Below are 16,077 nucleotides of genomic sequence, written 5' to 3'. Positions count from 1 at the left end.
GGCTCAAGGTTTGTAAATGGCTAGACATGATACATGTCGGGGTTTGGTTTGGCTCAAGGATAAAGGGATGCCTCACATTATTTCCATGACACAAATGCAAAATGATGATTTGGAAACTTTATGCAAACTGGTCATGCATGCACCTATGCGGACACTCAAGTGTCAAATTTTTATGGTCATGTGATGCTAGGGCTCAGGATTCATTTCCTCTATTTTAATCAACCCAATGTTTCAAATATGTTCTTTTATCAATTTGTGCATTCATCCGAGTCCATTTCGGGCGTCCGGGGAATTTCAACAGCATTCACTCTAAGGTGTAGACACATTTTCCAAAAATTGTTATGATCAATGAATTTTTTCAAAGAAAGTTGGAAATCGTCTCTTTTTCAAAAGCATGTCGTTTTTTAGCTAGACAACTTATTTTCTCTTTTTCCATCTTTTTCCTTACTTGCCTTCTTCTTTTTTCTTATTTGCTCTCTTTTCTTTACTTTCTTTTCTTTTCTATTTCATTTTCTTTCCTTTTCTATTTTTATTTTTATATGATTTTTTTTTTGTTTATTTCACCTATATACTTTTGGACGATGTCCTAAACGAAGAACTCTACACGGTTCCAGAATTTCAAACATCATTGATAGTAGTGATATATAAATACTAACGCAACATCTAAACAAAAATGTTGCGCTGTCAATGACAATCGGAAACAACAAAAACAAACGTTAGTCTCTCAAGTCAAACAATAACATAGAAAAAATGACAAAAGAAATATGAAAGAAAATGAATCTGGGGATCTCCCAGTCACGTATCTCCACTCCCTCCCAAGAAGTCAAGCCAAATCGGCCATCTCCTCATCCTCGTGGGCTTCTTCTCCATCGCCGGGAGCTTCTGGGGGTGCCTCTCCTGCTTGGGCCTCGGGCCAATCTTCCGGGCCATGCTACCTCTGCCTGAACTGGTCTGGAGTAGGGGCATGAAAAAGAAGCGAAGCCCTGGCTCTGCATGCTAAGGCTCATCTGGTACAGACAGTCATGGGTCCGTACATGTGCTCGTGGTTGGCCGCCTGCTGGCGAACCAAATGCCGTAAATACTGCTCTATGTCAAATGCCCCAGCCTGGCCAGCCTGATGGGGGTGGTGGTGGCGCGCCTGCGGCTGTGGAGCATCACCCTGAGCCTGTCTCTGGGTACAGTACTTCTCAATAAAAGCCCGGGTGATGGGCGGCCGAATTACCTTGGTAGGTGCAACGGGGACTCCGAACGACTGGCAGAGTCCTGTGATCAGTGCGGGGAATCCCAGGGCCCTGTTGGACTTATCTGGGTCCAAAGGGTGCCTAGTGGGCGCCATACCTGCAAAAATATATATGGCATCAGCGATCAACTGAGCCACATGGATGCTCATCCGTGTCAGGATGGCGTACACCAGCTGGCACTTCGGCATGGGGAGGTCGGAATTATGATCGGTGGGCAGGATGTTGCTGAGCAGCAGAGTCATCCATATCTGAGTCAGGGTGGTCATGTTGGTGCGCATGATCCGCACCCGTCTTCCGGCAGCAGTCCGGGCAAAATCCTGCCCCGGTATACATAGCAACTGGGCGATGGCCTCCTCATCGAACCCATCAGACCGGTTCCTCCTCTGGCCATACTCGCACTCCTGGCCCTCTTCTAACACCAACGGATATCCCAGGAGCTGGCCGATAGCGTCGGCATCGAACGGGATCCACTGACCCCTAACCCAGGATCTCATGTCACGCACGCCCTCCTCTGTTGGCCAAGCATTGGCATAAAACTCAAGGACTATTTCTGGATCAAACTTGGCCATGGGAGTAACCAGTGGTGCCCACCGCCGGCGCCCTATTTCCTCCTGGAAATCAGTATACTCGTCGTCCCTGAGCTGGAAGCGTCGCTCCCGGAGAAACGACCACCCCTTGATGGCTTCGAAGCGCTGCTGGTGTACCGCGCTCCTAAAGCGGTGACTATCATACTCCGGAGCGGAACTAGTTCCTTCTGCTGCCTTGTCCTTCCTGGACCTCTTTGAGGCAAGCTTCCTCAGGGCCATTTCCTGCGAAGGCAAACATTTGGAAAGTTAGTTTTACCAGTGGGATACTATTCTTAAAACAAAAATGACATACAACCTCCTCCCATAAATACAAACATCAATGTAAATTTAGAGGAAGCTTATGCGCATATTTCCTTACAAACGTTCTCTTGCACAAGACATTCTATTAACCAAAAAAAATGCACCCATATACAATCAAGGCAGCTTCGTTACCTAGATTATTTACACGTACTTCCAAGGTGTATTTGTTACTTACATCACACACCTCCTTGGCTAAATTCACATACATGCATACTCAAAGCATTTTGGGGTACCAAAAATTGCACATGTGTACATCTTGGTATTTCTAATACCTATACATACACAAACTATCTACACAATAAGGTGCTACATTTTATGCTCTTTTCAAGTTTTTGCTACCTAAAGCCGCATGCAAATTCAAGTATATTTTCCTTTGCTGACTAAAATTGTATTCAAATTAAAAGGTATACATTTTTTGGTAATGTATCTTCTTTACATAACATGCAACATATTTATGTATATATTTTTTTTTTGTGAGACATTTTGACTACCAAAAATTATATGTACATACATCCAAGTATTTTGCTATCATACCCAAAGTGTAAATTGCCAAAGGTATTTTGCTACCTATTCTAAACCTACACATTTATGATGAGCAAAATTCCTAACCCTCTAGGCATAGGGAAAATATTGTAGCGTGGCCCATAGCTGATTGCTGGCCAAAAAAGGGTAACTTTACCCAATATGCACCTCCTTTTGTGCCCCTTTTTTTTTTGCATAAAATTTCAGTTTCTAGGACTAGGATATATGTGGGGCAATTACTCTAGCCTTTTTCGGGAATGAATACATATTCCAAAAAAATAGAAAATATGCACAAACCAAAATACCCCATGGGTTGTCTCCTTACAAAAGTCACACGCTAATGCCATTGAGGCATTTCACCGAACACTTGGTGGGCGCGCGTTTAGGCATCAATAGCAAGAGAACGGGGACAATGTGGCATGTCCTATTGTTTCAAAATGCATTATAGGCCTAGGGCCATCTCATACCAACCCCTAATTCAACCTAATCAAGCAAGAAAACAAATCAAAATTGCCCCATATATTTGAGCACACTCCCACAATTTAGAGCACCAAAAGGAGATCAAAATACACCAATGAAAAGCTAGAAAGCTTAGGGATGGAATACTTACTTGTTGGTGATGAACAAAAGCGCAAAACGGAATCAAAAAATGCGAAAAAGGATGACCCTAGGGCTGCAAATTCGTCAATCCCGTGGGTATGGCTTTTGAAAGGGGGGAAAAGAAGTTTTTGAATGTAAAAACGCCCCCCCTTTCGTCATTTTTATAATTTGGTGCAGGGGTGGCTCGCCCAGGCGAGCTAACCTGCACTTTTTTTTTTTTTTTTTTTTTTGAGGGGAACATTAACCATGTCCCCTCCCTTCTCATGGATTAGCATTTTGCCTAACTTGAACTTACTTAGGTTAGAATTAGGCGTTGATTACTTATTTTATTATTACTCTTTTCCTTTTTAAAACAAACAAATAGTAAAAGAAAGCTGCAAAATACAAAGGATACTGGGCTGCCTTGCAGCGACATTCCCTGCTTGTTTCGCACAGAGAAGGGCAACGATCGGTCGGTCGTGACCCCATCCCCGCTTGCGTTCATCCTTAAGTACCTGCAAGTAATAAACAACCAGGTATGGCCAATCTTGGTCGCATCATTACCCTACCTTGATTGGTTTCTGCCGTTCATGTTTTGTCTTCACTCCAGAAGGTAGCCCAAGGTGATCCTGCCCCTGTTTTACCACAACAATATACATGCGTATGCGTATGCGTATGCATGAATGTTTTCAAACGCAGAAAATTTAGGGAAAGTTGGTTCAGGTTCAATTCCAATTAAGCGCTTGGGGGATCCCATGAACTGAGCGGAAGGGCTCAGGCGATCACAAATTAACGCAAGGTGTGAAACTAACGTGAGGACTAAAAGCCTCAAATCCATGTTCATCTCTTTGAAAGATCGTAACAAGAGATACAACGGACCGGAAATCCCTGGGGGGAAATCTAGAAAACGCATAAAGATAGAGAACATGCAGCGACATCCTTAATTGCCCCAGCTTCTAAGCATAATATTGTTTGACGACATCAGAGTTCACGGGTGAAGGTAGCTCTTCGCCATCCATGTTGGTAAGCACCAGGGCTCCTCCGGAGAAAGCCCTCTTCACAACAAAAGGCCCTTCGTAGTTCGGGGCCCATTTCCCTCGGTGGTCCTTGACAGCATGGGACATTTTCTTTAGCACAAGGTCTCCCTCATGGAACTTGCGTAAGCGTACTTTCTTGTCGAACGCGCTCTTCATTCTTTGCTGGTACAAGCGCCCATGACTCATGGCCGTTAAGCGCTTACCCTCAATGAGGTTGAGCTGATCGTAGCGTGTTTGAGCCCACTCTGATTCCTTTAATCCGGATTCTGCCAAGATCCTTAATGACGGGACTTCTACCTCAAATGGTAACACCGCCTCCATCCCATATACCAATGAGAACGGCGTTGCCCCAGTTGACGTTCGCACTGAAGTCCGGTAACCGTGCAACGCGAATGGGAGCATCTCGTGCCAATCCTTGTATGACACGGTCATCTTTTGGATAATCTTTTTGATATTCTTATTGGCTGCTTCCACGGCTCCATTCATCTTTGGCCGGTAGGGTGTGGAATTGTGATGCTGGATTTTAAACTCCTCGCACATTTCCCCCATCATCTTGTTATTCAGGTTGGTGCCGTTGTCCGTGATAATCTTTCTTGGCAAACCATATCGGCAGATGATCTCCTTCTTAATGAACCTGACCACCACATTCCTCGTGACATTAGTATATGAAGCCGCCTCGACCCACTTGGTGAAATAATCTATTGCTACGAGGATGAAGCGATGACCATTCGAGGCCTTGGGCTCAATGGCCCCGATGACATCTATTCCCCACATGGAGAAAGGCCAAGGGGCGGACATGACATTCAGGGGATGCGGTGGGGCATTGACATTATCCGCGAATGCTTGACATTTGTGGCACTTCCTCACATGGACACAACAATCACTTTCCATGGTAAGCCAGTAATAACCTGCTCTTAAGATCTTCCTGGCCATAGCATGCCCGTTGGCGTGCGTTCCAAACGAGCCCTCATGGACTTCCTCGATCATGTGATTTGCCTCCTTGGCATCCACACATCGCAGGAGTGTCATGTTGTGATTTCTCTTATACAGTGTGCCTCCGCTCAGGAAGAAACTGGCTGCCAACCTCCTCAATGTCCTTTTATCGTTGTCGGCGATCTCTGGCGGGTATTCTTTGCTTACGACATACCGCTTGATGTCGTAATACCAAGGCTTTCCGTCCCGTTCCTCTTCCACTTGGCAACAATGTGCGGGTTTGCCACGACACTGAAATTCAATGTAGGGTAGGTCCCCGTGCGGTGTTAGCTGGAACATAGATGCCAACGTAGCAAGTGCATCCGCCATTTGATTTTCCTCGCGGGGAACATAATGGAAGGAGATCTCATCGAAGGTCTTAGCCAATTCCTTGATATAGGCTTTGTAGGGTATCAGCTTGGGATCTCTAGTTTCCCATTCCCCTCTCAGCTGATGGATTACCAATGCCGAGTCGCCGTACACCTTGAGTAGTTTGACATTGGAGTCAATTGCTGCCTGGACGGCTAGGGCACATGCTTCATATTCGGCCATGTTGTTGGTGCAGTCGAATCCTAGCCTGGCTATGAAAGGTACACATTGATTGTCCGGAGAGACCAACACTGCCCCAACGCCATGACCTAGAATGTTTGACGCTCCGTCAAACCATACAGTCCATTTGTCCCGATCTTCGTCCAACTTTTCCTCGAACAAGGCCATGATGTCCTCATCCGGGAATTCCGGATGCATGGGCTGGTAGTCGTTAAGAGGCTGTTGAGCCAAATAATCTGCCAAAGCGCTTCCTTTTATCGCCTTTTGGGTGACGTAGACTATATCAAACTCAGATAGCAAGACTTGCCACCAGGCGATTCGTCCTGTGAGAGCTGGCTTTTCAAAGATGTACTTAACCGGGTCCATTTTGGATATCAACCAGGTAGTATGGCTCAGCATGTACTGCCTTAAGCGATGGGACGCCCATACTAAAGCACAACACGTTCTTTCGAGCAAGGAGTAATTCATCTCACAGGTCGTGAACTTCTTACTTAGGTAGTAAACAGCGCGCTCTTTCTTCCCGGATTCGTCATGTTGCCCCAGCATACACCCCATTGATTCGTCCAAGACTGTCATGTACAAAATGAGAGGCCTTCCAGGTACTGGTGGCATAAGCACGGGAGGATTCATTAGGCACTTTTTGATCCTTCCAAAAGCCTCTTGGCAATCCTCATTCCACCGATCAGTTTGGTTTTTGCGCAAGAGTTTAAACAACGGCTCACAAATGGCGGTGAGCTGCGATATGAATCTGGCAATATAATTCAAACGCCCCAGGAAACCTCGGACTTGCCTCTCTGTACGGGGTTCCGGCATCTCAAGGATAGCCTTCACTTTTTCGGGGTCTACCTCTATCCCTTTCTGGCTTACAACGAAACCAAGCAATTTCCCTGATTTGACCCCAAAGGTACACTTAGCGGGGTTCAACCTTAATTGATATTTCTTAAGCCTTTCGAACAACTTCCGCAGGTTGACAAGGTGTTCTTCCTCAGATTTAGATTTAGCAATTATGTCGTCCACGTAGACCTCGATCTCTTGATGCATCATATCATGGAACAAAGCTACCATGGCCCGTTGATAAGTTGCCCCGACATTCTTGAGTCCAAAGGACATCACCTTGTAACAGAACGTTCCCCACAGGGTGACGAAAGTAGTCTTTTCCATATCCTCGGGCGCCATCTTTATCTGATTGTAACCAGAGAAACCGTCCATGAAGGAAAATAAAGCGAAATTGGCCGTGTTATCTACGAGGATATCGATGTGTGGTAAAGGAAAATTGTCCTTGGGACTGGCCCGATTCAGGTCCCGATAATCTACACACATTCGTACTTTCCCATCTTTTTTAGGAACTGGTACGATGTTGGCAACCCATTCTGGATACCGAGCGACGGCCAGAAATCCAGCGTCAAATTGCTTCTTCACTTCTTCTTTTATCTTCAAGGATGTTTCGGGCTTCATCCTCCTCAATTTTTGTTTTACCGGGGAACACCCGGGATTTAGAGGTAATCGGTGCTGCACAATGTCAGAACTCAAACCGGGCATATCTTGGTATGACCAAGCAAAGATGTCTTGGTAGTCTTTTAGCAGGATTATTAATTCTTCACGGATAGGTGCGGTAATGCCTGTACCTATCTTTACTTCCCTCTTTCCACTGCCAATTCCTAAGTCTACTAGCTCTGTTTCTTCTTGATGAGGCCCCATTTCTTGGTCCTCATGGGCGACCATTCTTTCTAGTTCCGAAGGAAGTCCCACATCCTTATCTCCTTCATCTTCCGTTTGATTCATTTCTTGCTCGAAGTTGATAGACGGGTCCCAGGTATTAGTACCTTCGGGGGACTCGTCATCGAATCTGCCGTTTTAGAAAAAGAAGTAAACATGCAAATGAATGAGAATGGGTAGAGACCAGGAACAGATGAAGAAAGATCCTTGTATTATAAATTCAAAAACAAAAGACACAAAGCCTTAACAAAATGAAAACTCTAAAGCCTAGGCCCAACTATAGAGCTTTTTAAAACCGTAAAGGTTTACATTATGCTTGTTGCGTAAATGCCGGGGCGTTCCTCCACTCGCCAATTTCCCAGCTGGAAATCAGGAGAGCATGGTCGTACCAAATCCAAAGTACTCGGAATATCATCTTCGCATATCGCGAACGCTTGACCTTTGTCTCCCGAACCCGCACTTATAAAGCTTCTACTTATGTGGCAGGGCGGGCTTCCTTCACCTTCTTGTCTCCAACGCGAACTTTGACCATTGTTCTTCCTTCCCGCAATGCTTCTTTTCATGTCTGCCTGAGTGGGCTTATAGCCTAAACCATACTTCCCACGATTTCCTTGAGTATTTATCAGGCTAGTTATGCCGCCGTTGTTTTTTCCTAAACCCATCCCGGGTTCAAAACCGTTCCCAAACATAACTCGGGCCATCATTACCGCTGCATCGGACAGACAAGGTTGCCCAAAGAGGGAGTCCACGGAGGAAATGCTGACCACCTCAAAAGACTGGAAAGCAGTTTCTAACGATTCTTCTGCGGCTTCCACATAAGGCATGGAGGATGGGCAGCTTACCAAGATATCTTCCTCGCCTGACACGATGACCAAGTGCCCCTCCACTACGAATTTCAGCTTTTGGTGGAGCGTAGACGGCACGACTCCTACTGAGTGGATCCACGGGCGCCCTAACAGGCAGCTGTAGGGGGGGTTAATATCCATTATTTGGAAGGTGACTTGACAGGTGTGAGGGCCTATTTGTACTGGGAGATCGATCTCTCCCCTAACCTCTCGGCGAGTGCCGTCGAAGGCCCGAACCACCATTGAACTTGGTTTTAAGTGGGAAACATTGAATGGTAACTTCTCCAAAGTGCTCTTAGGCATCACGTTTAAACTGGAACCATTATCGATGAGTACCTTGGCTACGATATGGTCCATACACTTAACTGACACGTGTAAAGCCTTATTATGCCCTCTCCCCTCGGCGGGGATTTCTTCTTCCTTCTTCCCCGGAGGTGTATATCTCCACGGGACCGCGTGACTATTTTGACATGGGAAAGGAACAGGTTTGGCCATTAAGGGGTGCCCGGGCTTTTGCGAGGCTGCACTTTTAGTGAAGTATATCACCAAGGGTTTGGGCTTCGCAACACCGCTCCCCTCTGTAGATTGCATGCATATATGCTGCTCTTCTTTTCCTTCAATGCCGACTTCTAGTCGACCTTGGTCTATCATCCGCTGTAACAATTCCTCTACTTCCAAACACGTCTCCATGTCATGCATCTCGCCGGAATGTAGCAGACAGGAATCCTCCTTACACCCACTATGGGGAATTACACCTCCCTTTTGTAGGGCCTCAAAGATAAACCTCCTAGGGGTTGCCACATCTCTTAAAGGTTTAGACCTGTGGGGCCTATCGGATTCAACTGCATTAACTGCTCCCCCTCCATGATTGGCGAGCGGGTTGGTCCTCACATTGGGCCGATCCTCTTGGAAAGTCAGCCATCCGGCATCCATTAAATGTTGGACCTTGTATTTAAGGGCCAAGCATTTTTCGACGGAATGCCCCGGGACACCCCCATGGTACTTGCAAGTTGCATTAGGGTCATACCACTTCGGGAAAGGGGGTTCGAGGACCCTTCCGGGAGTTACCACGGCCAAATGATTGGCGATGAGGGATGGTAGAAGATCTTCGTACGTCATTGGGAGCGGGGTGAATTCCGGCAATGGCCTCGGAGGGAAGTTCCTTGTCGTGTTGGAATTACCGGCCGGTCGAGTCGTGTTCGGAGTTGGAACTTGGGGAGCTTCCCTCTGGGTGGGTGCCTTAGGCTGCACGGGTGTTGAACTAGAGGCGTTCCCCGCATGAGCCGAGAAGCTTGGGTGATGTTGCGCGTACTGATGGGTACCATGAGGTGTTTGCTGGGGTTTGACCCACGCGGGTGTTGAAGAGACGGCATGGGCATCTCCTTCTTTCCTTTTTGCCCCTGTCGCCCCGATTCTTTTGGCATTCACGTTTGTGGAGGAAACGTAATCAAACTTTCCTCTCTTCAATCCAACCTCGATTCTTTCCCCGGCAAACACCAGATCCGCAAAGCTGGACGGCATGTAACCCACTAGCTTCTCATAGTAGAACACTGGCAGAGTGTCTACCATCATGGTGATCATCTCTCTCTCAACCATGGGAGGAGCTACTTGTGCCGCCAAATCCCTCCATCGCTGCGCATATTCTTTAAAGGTTTCACCCTCTTTCTTGAACATATTCTGCAGTTGAGTACGGTCAGGAGCCATATCAGAATTGTACTGATATTGCCTTAGGAAGGCGGTAATCAGATCCTTCCAAGTACGAATACGGGAAGCTTCCAAATTAGTGTACCATACTACCGCAGCTCCGGCCAGGCTATCCTGAAAGAAGTGTATCAACAGCTTTTCATCTTTAGAATGGGCGCCCATCTTACGGCAGTACATTTTGAGATGGTTTTTGGGACAAGTCGTCCCTTTATACTTGTCGAAGTCCGGCACTTTGAACTTCGGGGGAATAAAAACATCGGGTACTAAGCAAAGATCCGTCATGTCTGCAAACGGGTAGTCCCCAAATCCTTCCACAGCCCTCAATCTTTCCTCAAGGAGATCGAGCTTCCTCCTTTCTTCAGTTGCCGGGGGCGGCCCTTCCATGGACAAAACTATTGGCGATGCTGCGATGTTGGGTTGAGGCAACGTGCCTGGTGCCGGCCCTTCGGGGATCGGGGGATAGAACTCGACATCCCTCCGAGCATAATCTTGAGGGTCTTTGTGGACTTCGTCGGGCTGCTGAGGAGGCTCTCTTTCATGGACGGGAGAAGCAATGTGGCCCGCATCTTCTTGCAAGACGGGTGGTGAATAGTTGGGCGGCAATCCATAAGGGTAAGCCGCTCGGTTGTATCCCAGGTGAGGGTTGCCATCGTGCCCCAGTGTGTCCCTTCCCCGTCCTACTACGTTTGAGGGAGGATGGTGCGTAGTTGCCAAGATAGTCGGGTCTGCTTCGGCAGCCGAACTGACAGCGGCGGCAGTGGCCGCGTTCTTCTCTATGAGCTGCTTCATACCTAACATGGCCTCCATCATGGAGGCCATTTGTTCTTTCAGAGCCGACATGTCGGCTTTCATCTGTTCCTGTGTCTCCTCTTGATCACCCATCGTTCTAGATTTGGATCTGGTGCGATAGGGATCCCTTGCGGCGCGTTTAGTTATGGTGTTTTTCCCTAAAAAACCAAACGTGAGGAGTGGGTAAAGAAAGAAAATGCATGCTAGAGATGAAATGTAGGAGTGATTTGATTTGCACAAGCTTTTTGGAGTAGAAACATGGGACCAACTCATTTTATTTCAAAAAGGAAGTCGTATCTAGTCAAGGTCTTAGAGACCATACAAGTTTCCTAACGATTTCTAATTATGTGGGCCATTAAGTCTATCATATGCTGACAATAGCCGAGAAGCCCATGAATCTCTTCGGGGGCGGAGTAGGTGTCTGCCATCGCCTTGGCCTTGGCTAACAATCGGGGAAGTTCTTGACTCTCGTTCAAGGTAAGAGCAAACCGATCCATCCACATGGTTGCCTCTTGGTGTAAAGAGTCGATCACCCTTCCTCTAGCCTCTTTTTCCGCGTATACTTGGGCATATTCGTCCGCAATCCTATGCTCGTGGGCCGCGGCTAGACCTAACTCTTCTTGGTACTTGGCGATGATAGCTAGCATGTTGGTCTCCGTCTCGCATAAACGTTGAGACAAGCTTCTTTTGGACCTTGAACAGGCAACTAACTCCTCTTTCAAAACCATGCTATGTGCTCGCGACTGGTCCCTTTCTTCCTTTCGCAACTTGAGTTCACTATTGCTACCCCATAGAGCTCCGCGAAATTTGTTCCGGCCATACTCTTCCTTGCGAGCTCTCTTGGTCTCTTGTTCAAGGGCTCTTGCGGTAATTGCATTCTCTTCCCGTAACCCGGCACACTCCTTCCGAACGTGTGTAGCAGCCAACTTGAACTTCTCCTTGGCGAGTTTTGCCTTTCCTAACTCGCTTTTGAGAGCTTGGACTTCTTCGTCCTCTTCCGGTGCTTCAAAATTCTCTTCGCTGACGACTTTTAACTTGGCGAGCCAATCTAAACCTCGTATGCGAACTTTCAGCCATTCGTGGTACCCACCAATGATGCCATTACGAATGCCTCTAAGCTCTTGATCTTTCCTTAACGGGGTTTCCCATGCCTTATGGATTCTTTGTATAGTCTTGGAACTTTGTGCGCCGAGATCCCTCACAAGGAAAGGAGACATGCTTTCTTCCGTCGGTGCTCCCCTCATGGGGTACCCTAGTTGTCTTATAGCGAGCGCGAGATTGTAGTTAATACAACCCCTCGTTCCTACCAGCGGAATGTTTGGGTATCCTCCACATGAGAAAAGGACTCCTTCTTTTCCTTCCTTCCATCGGGGGAACCAACTGATTGTTCTACCTCCTATCCCGGCCAAGAGCTGGTCCCAATCTATTCTCCTCTTTTCAGTACACGAGCGATGGCTCAGGAGCGGACATGGATGTCTTGTGTCTTGTCGGAACAAGTGCGAAACCAACCAAACACAGAGGGCGGGTAAGCAACAGATGATCCGTGCGCTACTCTTTTCGCACCTTCGGTCAAATGTGTCAAATAGATCTGCCAAGACAGCTACCACCGGACTTTCCTTGCTATGGTGGTAGGCAAGGAAAGCGTCGATTGCTGCTAGGTCTACCAAACCATCCACGTTTGGAAAGAGGACGACCCCAAAAATTAGCAAAGCTAACACATCCATAAACGGGACCCAGTCTCCTTGATTGGCCATACCCCTCGCCTTGTCTTTTAGGTACTTCTGTGGTAGGCCCGCTATGCCGTTCCGAGTCTGTTTTATGCGGTCCAAACCTCTTGCTGAATCCTTGACCACAGTTGCAATTCTGCTCAAAGAGGGGAGATACCCGGAGGAAAGATATGGTTTTTTTCCCCCGAGAGGACATCCTAGAATTTCCTCAAATTCTTCAATGGTTGGTACTAATTGGAAGTCTGCGAATGTGAAGCACCTCAAAGGCTGGTCGTAGTATTGGGTAAGTGATGCAATGGCTTCTATGGACACCTCTGCTATGGTCAACTCTAAGATCTTTTCGTAAGTCTTGCGGAAGGCTTGCATTTGGAGGGGTTCCATCAACCGCCCTAATTCCTTGATGCTGGTGGTATCTAGGCTTTTGACCTTGACTTGGTAGAACCTCTTGCCGGTTTGATTTGTTCCCATGCTTACTAAAGTGAGACAAAAGCTGGTGCAAATCAAAACTCCGATATCTCATGGGTGGGATGGATGAATGCATGATGGAATGCATATGACACAGATGCAATCTAGGAATGCGGGGGTCCGGGGAATTTGTCCCCTTCTTAGATACGACGTCTAGGGGTAGCGAAATGCCCCAACGCACGTTTTTAAGAAGGCGACACGGACCCTCCGTTGGTTTGTTTACAGTAGGGATCAAGACAGAACCCATATGCAATGCCTATGCAAAAGACACAATGCGGGAATGTGCACCGTATGACAATATTTACCGAACATAAGCAAAAGGGTATATGATACTCATGCATGGCAGTGTGAAAAATGGCACGCAGCGTGTTTGCTTCGTGCCCCTATTTAAGGGACCTATAAGGGAGAGAACTAACTAGGCTTTTAGCAATAATCCCCAAGGTAGTTATATCTCTCTTGATGGTTTCTAGAGGTATCATCCCCTTCGAAGAACATATTGCAGCAGTAGGGACTACTAGCAACAATAAGTTTTCAAAGAGAAAAGCTCTAGATGAGGGTTCACTGTAATCAAGCAAGTCGGAGACCTAGCATGATCACAGATTCACCTCCACTCCTTATGTTCCCATGAACCCGGGTATAGGGCCCTTTTTCACTCACAGTGTGTGCAAATAGTGTTAGTGTTTGTGTGCATCAAATGAATAAATATTTACCTCATGCATACATTCTAAAACACACTAAAAGCAACAAATAGTTTATATACACAAGAACATAAAACAAATAAAGGGAAACCAACAAAGGAGAAAGTCATGATAAAACATTGCACAAGATTAAATGGCCTAACTCTCTAAAAAATAGTCCCTAGTGGAGTCGCCAACTGTCGCAACCTACCCTTCGGCGGGAGGGCGACGCGTGACTCGCGGGATGCGTGTTCCACGAAAGGAATACGCGCGGAGTCGCCACCAACGTTTATTTGAGGAAAACGTCGGAAAAACCGGAAAAGACGCGATCTACGAACTTTTTAGTGAAAGGTTCGGGAGTTGTATTTACGCACGGGGAAGGTATTAGCACCCCACACGTCCGTCCTAAGGGACGGCAGCCTTTAATCGAATGTGCAAACATGACTTTGATTTTTATGTTCCCTTTTATGTTCTTATATCCTTTATACCCTTTTTATATTTTCTCTTTTTGTGGTCGACAAGGGTGTTTCCCTTTGCTCCTACGTATTCCTCAATTTGGGATGAGAAAATCAGACCTACGTAGTTCTTTCTTATCAAGTGATTCTTTTTTACTTTAAGAGGTGATCATTTTAAGGCGTTGGACCTTAAAAATGATCCATTTTACTTAGTGAGGAAATGAAAGGACAAACTTCAAAAGCCTATTTTTTATGGACGAGCTTGACTAGGCGAATTGATTTTAGCCTTTAGTTTCACTTTAGTTATTAATCAATTCGATTAAGAATGAGAAATCCCAAAGAGAAAACGTCCACTTGATTTTCCGCTTTATTTTACTAAAAGATGTCTTTTTGATTATTATATTATTTTTTACCTCTTTTTGATTTCCAACGTGGTTACGGCACGACCGAACGGTCGGAATTTATTTTAACCGAAGTTAATGAATAATACAATTCAAACGTTCGGTGGAAATTTATTTTATTTTTAAGTTAAGCGAGAAATGACTTAAGTAAAATGGCTTAAGCACGTCAACAGGGGGTATAAAAAGTAAACAAAATGAGAATAAAAATGCACGAAACACAATGTGGACCACTACGGGCACATAGAATGAATCGAAAAGCTTGGTTCGAGGTACTTACCCGTTGAAGATCGAAGAACGATGAAGAACGAATGAAGAACGTCGAAGAACGGTTGAAATCTTTGCGAAATTCCTCACGGAAAACGTTACGGAAACGTTCCGGAAGCGCCTCGGCTTAGATTTTCTTCACGGAAACAATTTTTCCAAGCAAATTCGAAAGAGAGAGAAGTGCCTAAGGGGCTGAACCCTTTTCTTCTTCACTTCCTCCCCTATTTATAGCAAAATAGGGGAGGTGGTTGCCGCCCAGCTCGCCCAGGCGAGCCAGGTTGCTTCCTCCAGAAGCAACAGCCTTCTGGAGGAATATTCTAGAGGGCCCAAGTGGGCCTGGGTGCTATTTGCACCCCCATTTTTACTAAGTACACCCCCCTCTGCTGTTTTTTGGTGATTCTTTTTTCGTAAAGTTACGGAAACTTACGAATTTCGTAACGATACTTGTTTTCTTTCCGTAATGTTACGGAACCTTGCGGATTACATAATCATCCCCTTTTTGACTTACGGAATGTTACGGAACCTCACTTAATTATGCAACGATGCTCCCATTTGATTTCCGGTGTGTCACGGAAACTTACGGATTGTGCATCAATATTTTTTTTGGTTTTTCGGCATGTCCTGGAATTTCACAAATTGCCTAATGATGGATGCCAAGCACCTCACAAGGACCAAAGAATGGTCGCATGTTATCAAGCAAAGGTTCCCGGACGAAATTAGGGTATGACAGAATGTAAGTATGTGCATAATGTAAATATCTTGCCAATATGCATAAGTGTGAGTGAAACAATGAAAGTTTGTATGGTATATATATTTCAAGTGTGTGTAGGTAGTTTGTGATAGCAAATGTTTAGGACATAGTTAAGTTTAAATTTTGACGCAATGCCTTAAGCGTGAGAATGTGTGTTCTTTTCAAATGCATATATATGTATGACAATTAGGATGTGTTGGATGGCCTCTATGTTGATATAAATAGTAGGATATTCTACACATACGCATGTGCATAAATGTGTTACTTTAAACGTGCGCATGAGTTCGTTCTAAACCGGAGGGATTAGCTTGACATTTTTTGCGTTAAGACAAGCATTATCTTGTAAAACTAACTTCTAAATGTTTGTTCTCGCAGGAAATGGCCCCGAGGAAGCTTGCCTCAAAGAGATCTAGGAAGGATAAAGCGGCTGAAGGAACCAGTTCTGCTCCCGAATATGACAGCCACCGCTTTAGGAGCACTGAACACCAACAGCGCT

The 16,077-nt window shown here is 46.0% G+C and overlaps 1 long non-coding RNA gene across 1 annotated transcript in view; it reads left to right on the top strand.

The window, feature by feature from the left end:
- The window catches only part of LOC114371998, a 20,491-nt gene extending 4,822 nt beyond the window's left edge, over positions 1-15,669 (top strand). The window contains exons 2-3 of the long non-coding RNA XR_003658102.1: positions 8,226-8,230; positions 15,569-15,669. This is a non-coding gene — a long non-coding RNA (uncharacterized LOC114371998). The remainder of the gene's footprint in view (positions 1-8,225; positions 8,231-15,568) is intronic.
- Positions 15,670-16,077: the final 408 nt, after the last annotated feature.

This window comes from Glycine soja, chromosome 10 (genome assembly GCF_004193775.1).
Source record: "Glycine soja cultivar W05 chromosome 10, ASM419377v2, whole genome shotgun sequence".
Taxonomy (NCBI): domain Eukaryota; kingdom Viridiplantae; phylum Streptophyta; class Magnoliopsida; order Fabales; family Fabaceae; genus Glycine; species Glycine soja.
The sequence above is the reverse complement of the archived record's forward strand: the minus strand, read 5'-3'. Positions and strand labels throughout refer to the sequence as shown.